The sequence below is a fragment of the Rhinoderma darwinii genome, chromosome 2 (assembly GCF_050947455.1).
Source record: "Rhinoderma darwinii isolate aRhiDar2 chromosome 2, aRhiDar2.hap1, whole genome shotgun sequence".
NCBI lineage: Eukaryota > Metazoa > Chordata > Amphibia > Anura > Rhinodermatidae > Rhinoderma > Rhinoderma darwinii.
The window spans coordinates 302,481,455-302,491,902 of record NC_134688.1 but is presented as its reverse complement, the minus strand read 5'-3'; positions in this window follow the sequence as shown (position 1 = coordinate 302,491,902).

Sequence of the window (10,448 nt, the reverse complement as noted above, 5' to 3'; positions counted from 1 at the left end):
ACACATAAAGTTAACTGTCTCTCACAAAGGACTTCAAAAAGATATCTTAATTCTTCCTGCTTGCAATTTCCACTGTACAAAATTTAATGACAATAAATTTCCCTGTAAAATAGGGAAATTAAGGTAAACCGTTCAAGTCAAGACAAGTTCTGGTAGACCAAGAAAAATCTCTGATAGAACTACTCGTAGACTGGCCAAGTATGCAAAGGAAAGTCTCTACTTCATTGCCATGGGCAATGTCAAGGAAGCAATGGTGTACCAGTGTACTGTGCTGCATTGCCCGCACAAACAAGATTTGCTTGCAAGAGTCATTAAAAGAAAATCTTACTTGTAAACGTCTCACAACAATAAGGGCTCATTCAGACAAGCGTACTCCTCGTCCGTGTGAAATAAGTGACAGCACTCGGACCCATTCATTTCAATGGGGCTATTCAGAGATGCGTAAGTTTTCACACAGCAAGTGTCCGTTGAGTGAAACTCACTGCATGTCCTATAATGCTGCATTTTTGCGGACTTGTGCTGCCCGTGGTTCATGCAGCAAATGCAGAGAAATTAAAAAAATAAAATAAAGAAGTTCTTGCATGGACGGGAAAAACGCATGCAGCACGCAATGTGTTTTTTACGCACACAAATCGGACACGCTCGTGTGAATGTAGTGTTAGTAGGAAGTATTTTACATAGTTCGTACAGTTGAAAAAGGCACATGTGCTTTTTGGGACCAAGTAATGTGGTCTGAAAAAACAAAGACTGAACTCTGGCTACAAGCAACACAGCTATGGTTAGAGGAAAATAATTTAATCACAAAAAAAATGCCATGCATTTTAAAGAGGTTTCCCGTTTCAAAGTCCCCCAACCATGTGTTTGCAGGATTCCCAAAGCCGCCCCCATCCCCTCGATATATTAATTTAAAATCAACAGGCCCTCATATGGAGTCCTGTTTTATAGATTTGACAAATGGATATTAGCTATATTATGGGTTTAGAGTTATATCATGGGTCAGAAGACCATTTTTCTACATTAATGACTGCACTATTTTATTTTTACTTGAGTTTAATAAAAGCTATGTTTTTGGATTCCTGTTCCTGAGTATAGTGAATTTGTTCCAGGCTTTAGTAATGAGAAGCACTATTGGTCAAACAAATTTTTAGGCAATAAAATATTAAAATGTACCTCCAATTTTTGATCTCCCATCTGACCTGGTATCGGGCGTGAAGAGATGCTCCTGCTTACTGGGCGTTACAGTTGTCGTGCCAATTGTACAACATCCAGAGAATATCATGCACGTGTCTTATTAATTAGAATTGAACCCGTGCACGATACTCTATAGGCGTCGTGCGTTTGTACTGCCCAGTGTAAAGGAGCAACTCTACATTTCTGATCAGACAGATCACACACAACTGAAGGTATACTTGAAGCCAGTCTGCTGTACAATTTTATTATTCTTTGGGAGATGTAAATAATATGTTAACATTTTAAAATGCATACCCATCTATTTTTAGACCATGAAAGCGCATAATATTTCAGACCAATTCCCAAATATGCCCTGGACCAAACTTGTTTTGCTAGTATTATAAATGGGCTTTAGACATAGATTTAATCATTAGTAAATCCAGATGAACAAATACTTAGCATTAAGCTTCATAGAGTCTAATGAACTCTCAGAGTTCCTTTATGATATGCAATTCTGTGATCTAATCCCCCAGTGGGATTACTAACCTCTGGAATTAGTCTTTTTATCATTCTACATTAAGAGGCTGTAGAATACATCTTTTGATCAATTTAGATAATGAGGCTTTAACTTTCTGGACCTTTCACATCTTCATTAAACACACAAAAGAAATAGTAAAACTAATATTTGGGACAATTGGTTCAATAGAGTAAAATAAAAATTAAAGGTTTATATAATAGTTAAATCTTGGCTAAAGACAAGTGAAACTTTGAAATTACTCTTCAACTGCATTTTGGCAAATCTGTCTGACTGGTTTAATCAGATGTGAAAAATCAAGGCATTAATAATAGGTATGTATTTTGGTGCACAACAAAGTGATAAATTGTGGAAAAGCGCATTAATCCCAGGTCTGGAGGCCCATGGGTAGATAGTCTTGGACTTTCCCTCTGCTTGGTTGATTCTCCTGATTCCTATAAGTTTAGCAAGGTATGCTTGTCTTAATTATAAGGCTATGATGGTATATGTATACACAGTGGGTATACTCAAACAACTTATTGAATAACTTGGTAAAATAGCTTTCGAAATCACTAAGAGTCTATTCACATCACTGTCGAGTTCCGTTGTAGTTTCCGTTCAACCATTCCATCAAAGTAAAACTGAAAGCCGAACAGAAACTATAGCTTCCGTTTGCATTACCATTGATTTCAATGATAATGCTTCTGTTGCAGTTGGTTTCCATTTGTTTCCGTTCCGTAAAGTTTCAGTTTTTTTAACAGAAACAATAGCAAAGTCGATTACGCTATTGTTTCCCTGAAAAAAACCCTGAAACTTTACGGAACAGAAATATTACCATTGAAATCAATGTTTCCGTTCGGCTTTCCATTCATCTGCTCCTCTGACGAAACGGAACTCGACACTGATGTGAACAGGCCCTAACCCCACACTGCACTATTTAGCTGGACGCTGTTTGACACTATTTATGTGGGCAATGTTTATCCTTTTTATCTGTGTGTTGACACTGTTTATTGTCTGGCCGCTGTGTAACAAGTTTTATCTATTTGCATTTAAGCTCACATTCTTGGGTGAAAATTATTTATGGAAGCTGAGGAAAAGAGCAAGAAAAAACCTTTTAGGCTTCGTTCACATCGTTCCAACGGGACCCTGGCGCAGATGTGAACGAAGCCTATGGGCCTTTTCACATCAGCGTTGACTTTCCGTTGAGGGGTTCGGTCTGAGAGGTTTCCGTCGGGTTAACCCCTCAACGGAAAGGCAAACGGAAACCTTAGCTTGATCTCAATGGTAATGGAAACATTGCTAAAGATTTACGTTTGTCACAATTGTGAAAGGGTTCCGTTGTTTTTGATGGAATTAATAGCGCAGTCGACTGTGCTATTGATTCCGTCAAAAGCAACGGAACCCTGTCACTATGGTGACAAACGGAGAACATTAGCAACGTTTCCGTCACCATTGACTTCAAGCTAAGGTTTTCGTTTGCCTTTCCGTTGAGGGGTTAACTTGATGGAAACCTCCGACGGAACCCCTCAACGGAAAGTCAACGCTGATGTGAACACAGCCTAAGACAGTCAGATTGTCATCATAAAATTTATCACATTTGCAAATGCCACATATCAATTGAGCCTCCTGACGAAGCCGGTCGCAGGCGAAACGCACGTCGAGGCGTTCCTGTGCCATCTCTCCACGTCCCCTGCTTTCATCATGTCTACAGGTATCTGAACTCTTTACTCCTTCTTACTGGCATTTATTGTATATGTTGGTCTGCATACACGCTATTTATCCATAGCATATCTGTGCTATGTACTCCTTGTAAACGGGCATTATTCTCCCTACATATATATAGCCATACATACTTCTTTTTTTGATATTTCAGTTTACTTGTATCCATGGCATGCTAGTATTGGGACATTGTTTGAGTTTGGTTTTTTTCTTGTGTTCCCTATGGTATGTTGTCATCCTTACCAGATCGCTACTCCTTCAGATATAGGATCCGTCATATTTTTCATTATATCTAATATTGTTATACCATGTATTGTTATATATTAATAAAGTTATATATTTTCTTACTATCCATGGTATTCACTGTCATACTTTATTGGGATGTCATGTCCCTTGCGCTTGTGCGCTTGTAGGTTTTTCCTAGTTTGCTTGGGGATCTCCCGTTGTCTCGTTGTACCTTGTTTTGAGGTTTGCTGTAGGTTTACATATCAATTAGTCCTCAACTGTAGGCGGGTTTAATCCTCATCCTAAGTGGATAAAGGTGAAAGAAAAAAAGAGCCATAAAATTAAGATACATACATACATACAGTATGTACCAAAAAAGCAGATTCGGCAGCGGGCCACACCTCATGCTAACCTCATCCTTTTCCCTTATGAGAAGAGCAAAACACACAGAAACACTAGCAAACAGTTCTGCTACAAGCTATGGGCTTGCGGAAAACAAGCAGCAAGACCTTTTGTCCTCAGATGGAGGAATTGTTTTATTGTGACCTGGCGTCTGGAGAGTTGCACATTTTTTTTTTATACTGGGTATACAATCTCCTTCAAGCTGGCAGTCTTTAAAGAGCTACTAATGACTGGTGGTATTAAAAGTGTAATTACTCAATCTAGTGTATGTTCTATTGAAACTCTAGATAGTACTTACTGTCTATCTAGATGTCCTATCTATCAAATGTTTTTCAAATCTCCTTTTTATGCTTTTGTAATGTTGCCGAGTATAGAGGTACGCTAGAATTTTTCTTTAAGAATCAAGGTACCTTCAAAAATAATAGTAATGCTGTTCCAGACCAGCACATTTCACAAGATCAATAAATAGCTAGGATTGTTATACAAGCTCTTCCTTCACTCGACAACAGATGATGAAAGATGATGGTCTATACATATGCACTTGGAGTACAAGTCTAGCTGTTGGTTCTCTTACCTTCCAGCTGTTATTTCTTTCTGTCTCACTTTATAATTCACATTCTTCTCTCACAGCTGTTGAATAGGATTTAATTTGATATTATGTATTAGCCTCTCAAATAAAGACCAGAGAGGACTGGACGGTTACCTACCGTCTGCTATCCCTATGCCAATAAATTGTATATATATATATATATTATAAATTAAATCCCATCTATGCAGTGCTTAGAACGTCTGCTCTGCCTCATGGGATATTGATTCCCTGCTGGTGAGAAGTGATTGATGGGGAAAATGCTGGATTTTTTTTAACAAGGTTTGTTTGGCAGTCTGGCTGGAATGAGATGTACCGGCTTACTGACTCCTCAGTAAGTCTGATGGCAGCTAATAGGATTTGTGGGGCGGCTGATCTGGTTAGTTTGACAAACTTATCCAAAGTCCTGCTGTGCATTCTAATGTGCGTTAAGTGAAAATCATTTTTTGGATTTTAAAAATAATATACCTTAATTGTGCAATTATCTCCAGTAGGTATTTCACACAACTTGTATAAATGCTTGCTTAAAATGGAAATGTCATTTATAAGACTTGTTATCGACCCACACATTATGTCCAAAATCATGCCCCTTGTCAACAGCATTGTTAATCATAGAAATGGCCAAAAAATTAGACGGGGCCCTACAAAAAAAAAAAAACGTTACTTTCAACCACCCCAAAAATTTACTTTTATTACAAAACACAAGATTATTTGGTGGTGAGCATTAACAGAGTATAAAATCCTAATCCAAGATGACTGAACTCGTCTACTGGTAAATAACTATCACAGGATAGCCATGTAACATCAAGTAGCTGCATACAACCACGTGACTGAGTTTTTATTCATGAACACAGAGGAGCCTATTTCAAACCATTTACATAAGAACCTGTTCACATCAGCGTTGACTTTCCGTTGAAGGGTTTCGTCGGAGCTTTCTGTCGAGTGAAGCCCTCAACGGGAAGGCAAACGGAAACCTTAGCTTCTGTTTGCATCACCATTGATCTCAATGGTGACGGAAACTTTGCTAATGGTTTCCATTCGTCACCATTGTGAAAAGGTTCCGTTGTTTTGACTGAATCAATAGCGGAGTTGACTGCGCTATTGATTCCGTCAAAACAATGGAACTCTTGTACAACGGTGACAAACGGAAGCCATTAGCAAAGTTTCCATCACCATTGAGATCAATGGTGATGCAAACGGAAGCTAAGGTTTCCGTTTGCCTTTCCGTTGAGGGGTTCCCCCTGATGGAAAGCTCAGACGGAACCCCTCAACGGAATCTTTAGGGGTATTGAGGCTCCAATAGTGCCAGCCAGCCGTGCTCATAAAATAGTTTCAAATCCATAGCAGCGCACAAAGAGTAACTACTGCTACAACAGATCCCATAGAAATTTGTCAGGCAAAAGTGCCACTAAAATGCAGCATCATTATCTTCCCCATAGTCCTTCACTACTCTACTTGTTGAACAGGGGAAAAAAAATACTCAGTCAACTATGAAACATGGAACAAAGCAGAATTAATTCCCAAAAGGAATTAGCTTTTATTGTAGAGTTTCAGAAGTAACACAGATTTGACATTTCTGTCAAACTCTCACCTTCGTCATAAATCAAAAGTGTGGTATGTGAAGAAAATAAAGGATACGCAAGACATAAGGTGCTGCGCTACAAACTTGCGGTATCCTTTGATATATGTATAATTACTCTGGTGTGTGCCATGTTTTAGAATTAATTCCTCCGGGAGTGTGAGCAGCCAATTTAAAGCCACTTAAATTTAGCGATATCTTTTTTGTGGGAAGCTATGCAGTCAGAGATCAGCGCTGAATAAGCAATTTGAGCAGGAAGACCTGCAAATATGTGGCATTCCAGGGCAGCGTCAGTAATTCAGGACTCGACTGAGAGTGATCTGGGCCCCCGGCCCTAAAGGTCTTAGCCCCTAATCAACAAATGATGTTGGTAAGGTGCTGATGTGCCTATATAAGCAATAATGTAACGCTTTTATTGTGCTGATCGGCAGGGATCCTAGAGGTCGGACCCCCACCGAGCAAACATTGATGGCCAATCATAAGGACAGGCTATTAATGTTGAAGGCCTGGAGGACCCCTTTGATGCTGCTAGCTGTAGAGACGATTGGCCAGTCCTACAATTATGTAACCAACAGACATAGAGCCAAGTGCTTAAATGAGTTGTCTGCATGAACCATCTCTTTTTGTTAGAAGTGTCTGTTAAGGATCTGCCAGGCACAGCTTCTGTATCCACGCCCATAGGTAATCAGTCTGCACCTGCGTCTATGTCTGTGAGACTGACTCCATCTTCCACCACTCAGGATGGCAGGCTTAGGAGTGGGAGAGCCTATCACAGCCTGGCCAGACGGAGCTAGCTCCCGCCCTCTGTCTATTTATACCTGCCTTTGCTGTTCCTCCTTGCTTGTGATTCTTCTAGTTTTGTTTCCTGGCCCTGCTGCAGCTTCTTGAACCATTTTGACCCTGCTTCTTATTGACCCTGTGCTAAGACGTTAGCTACCTTGTTTGTCAAACACATCCTGCGTCTCCATGGGGTCCCTGTCAATATTGTTTCTGACAGAGGGGTACAATTTGTTTCTTTGTTTTGGAGAGCCTTCTGTAAAAAGTTGGAGATTGATCTGTCCTTCTCCTCTGCCTTCCATCCTGAAACTAATGGCCAAACCGAGAGGATTAATCAGTCTCTATAACAATATTTAAGGTGTTTTATCTCTGACTGTCAATATGATTGGGTCTCATTCATTCCCCTCGCCGAATTTTCCCTTAATAACCGGGTCAGTAACTCGTCAGGGGTCTGCCCCTTTTTCTGTAATTTTGGGTTTAATCCACGGTTCTCCTCCGTTTCACCTGGTAGTTCCAACAATCCCGAGGTAGAGGTCGTTCATCGGGAACTGTGCACAGTCTGGGCCCAGGTTCAGAAGAACCTAGAGGCGTCCCAGAGCATACAAAAAACTCAGGCAGATAGAAGACGTTCTGCTAACCCCTTGTTTATAGTTGGGGATCTGGTGTGGCTATCGTCAAAGAACTTGCGCCTTAAAGTCCCGTCCAAGAAGTTTGCTCCCCGGTTTATAGGGCCGTACAAGGTCATTGAAGTCCTCAATCCTGTCTCCTTCCGACTGGAGTTGCCCCCATCTTTTCGAGTACACGACGTGTTTCATGCCTCCCTCCTTAAACGCTGCTCCCCATCCTTGGCTCCCTCGAGGAAACCTCCTGTCCCCGTTCTCACCCCTGAGGGGGTAGAATTCGAGGTGGCCAAGATTGTGGACAGCAAGATGGTCCAAGCCTCCCTCCAGTACCTGGTCCATTGGAGAGGATACGGGCCTGAGGAGAGGACTTGGGTACCCGCCCGGGATGTTCACGCTGGGGTATTGGTCAGGAGTAGAGATGAGCGAACTTATCAAAAGTTCGGTTCGGCTAGTTCGCCGAATTTCACAAAAAAGTTCGGTTCGGACCGAACTAGTTCGGACCGAACTAGTTCGGACCGAACCTGTCACTTCCCTGCGCCGAGCATGCTACTGTCCGGGGTGCTGATAGAGTTAATGGGCTGCACTAACTCTTTCAGCAACCTTGACAGTACATGCTCGGCGCGCGGAAAATACAATTTAAATGTAATAAAAAAATAAAAATTATACGTTCGTACATACTTTCCTCCTGTCCGGCCTCCAGCGATGACGTTTCATCCCTTTCGCCGCTGCAGCCAATCACAGGCTGTAGTGGCGGTCACGCACGTCAGGATGACGCTTCATCCCACGTGACCGCCTCTGCAGCCAATCACAGGCTGCAGCGGCGACATGGATGAAACGTCATCGCTGGAGGCCGGACAGGAGGAAAGTAAGTATGAACGTATTATTAATTTTTTTTGGCATGTATGTATGTTTGCATGTATGTATGTATGTTGTATGTTGTCATGTATGTATGTATGTATGTATGTATGTTGGCATGTATGTATGTTGGCATGTATGTATGTATGTATATCTGTGCATGTATGTTGGCATGTATGTATATATGTGCATGTTTGTATGTATATTTGCATGTATATATTTGCATGTATGTATGTATGTTTGCATGTGTGTATGTTTGCATGTATGTATTTTTGCATGTATGTTGTCATGTATGTATGTATGTATGTATGTTGTCATGTATGTATGTATATATGTGCATGTGTGTATGTATATTTGTATGTATGTATGTTTGCATGAATGTATGTATGTTTGCATGTATGTGTGTTTGCATGAATGTATGTTTGCATGTATGTATGCATGTTTGTATGTATATTTGCATGTGTGTATATATATGTATGTATGTTGTCATGTATGTATGTATGTATGTATGTTGTCATGTATGTATATATGTGCATGTATGTTGGCATGTATGTATATATGTGCATGTGTGTATGTATGTATATTTGCATGTATATATTTGCATGTATGTATGTTGTCATGTATGTATGTATATATGTGCATGTATGTTTGCATGTATGTTGGCATGTATGTATACATGTGCATGTTTGTATGTATATTTGCATGTATATATGTTTGCATGTGTGTATGTATGTTTGCATGTATGTTTGCATGTATGTATGTTGTCATGTATGTATGTATATATGTGCATGTATGTATGTTTGCATGTTTTTATTTTTGCATGTATGTTTATATATATGTGCATGTATGTAATTATGTTTGCATGTATTTATGTTTGCATGTATATTTGTGCATGCTTGTATATATGTATGTATGTATCTTTGCATGTTTGTTTGTATGTATGTATGTTTTCATGTGTGTGTGTATGCATGTATGTACGTATGTATGATAGTTTGCATGTATATATGTGTGTATGTTTGCATGTATGTATATTTGCATGTATATATGTGCATGCTTGTATGTATGTTTGTATATATGTATGTATGGCCATGTATGATACTGTCTGCTGGGGCCCTGTATCTAAGTCAACTTCGCGGCAGGCTTCTATACATGGTATAACAGTCAGTATCACACATTAAACTGAATCTAAGCCTACGACATGTTTTATTTCATTTTTTTTTTTTTTACACGTTTGGTGTTTGGACTACGTCAATTTCGAGGACTACTTAGATGACGTTTTTTTTTCTACAATAAAATGGTTAATGAGGGTTGTGTTGGGGGTGCTTTATTTCAATAAAATATTTTATCTATATCTTTGTCTTTTTCTTTTCAAATTTTATTACTACCACTTTAGTAATGGCCGCTGTCTGAGTGACAACATCCATTACTAAGGCGAGGCTTAGTGTTAGCCGGTGCAGAGGCTAACACTAACCACCATTATTACCCCGGTACCCACCACCATCAGGGGTGCCGGGAAGAGCCAGGTACGATCCAGTACCCGACCATCTGTTGTGATGGTCGGGCTCTGGGGCGGCCGCAGGCTGGTATTATGAGGCTGGGAAGGGCCAAAAACAGTGGACCTTCCCACCCTTGTAATGCTAGGCTGCTGCTGCTGTGTTGTATCTGGCTGGTTATAAAAGTGGGGGGGACCCCACGTCATTTTTTTAAATTATTTATTTATTTAAATAGTTTTTAAAAAAAAGACATGGGGTTCCACCCAATTTATCATAACCAGCCACATACAACACAGTGTTATTAGCCTGGGAATGGACAAAACCAGTGGCCCTTCCCACCCATGTAATGCCAGACTGCTGCGGCCTTGTATATGGCTGGTTATTAAAAATGTGGGGGACCCGTCCATTGCTAAATTTGTTAAATTCAAAAAAAAAAAACGACGTGGGGGTCCCCCCCATTTTTATAACCAGCCCGATACAACACAGCAGCAGCAGCCTAGCATTA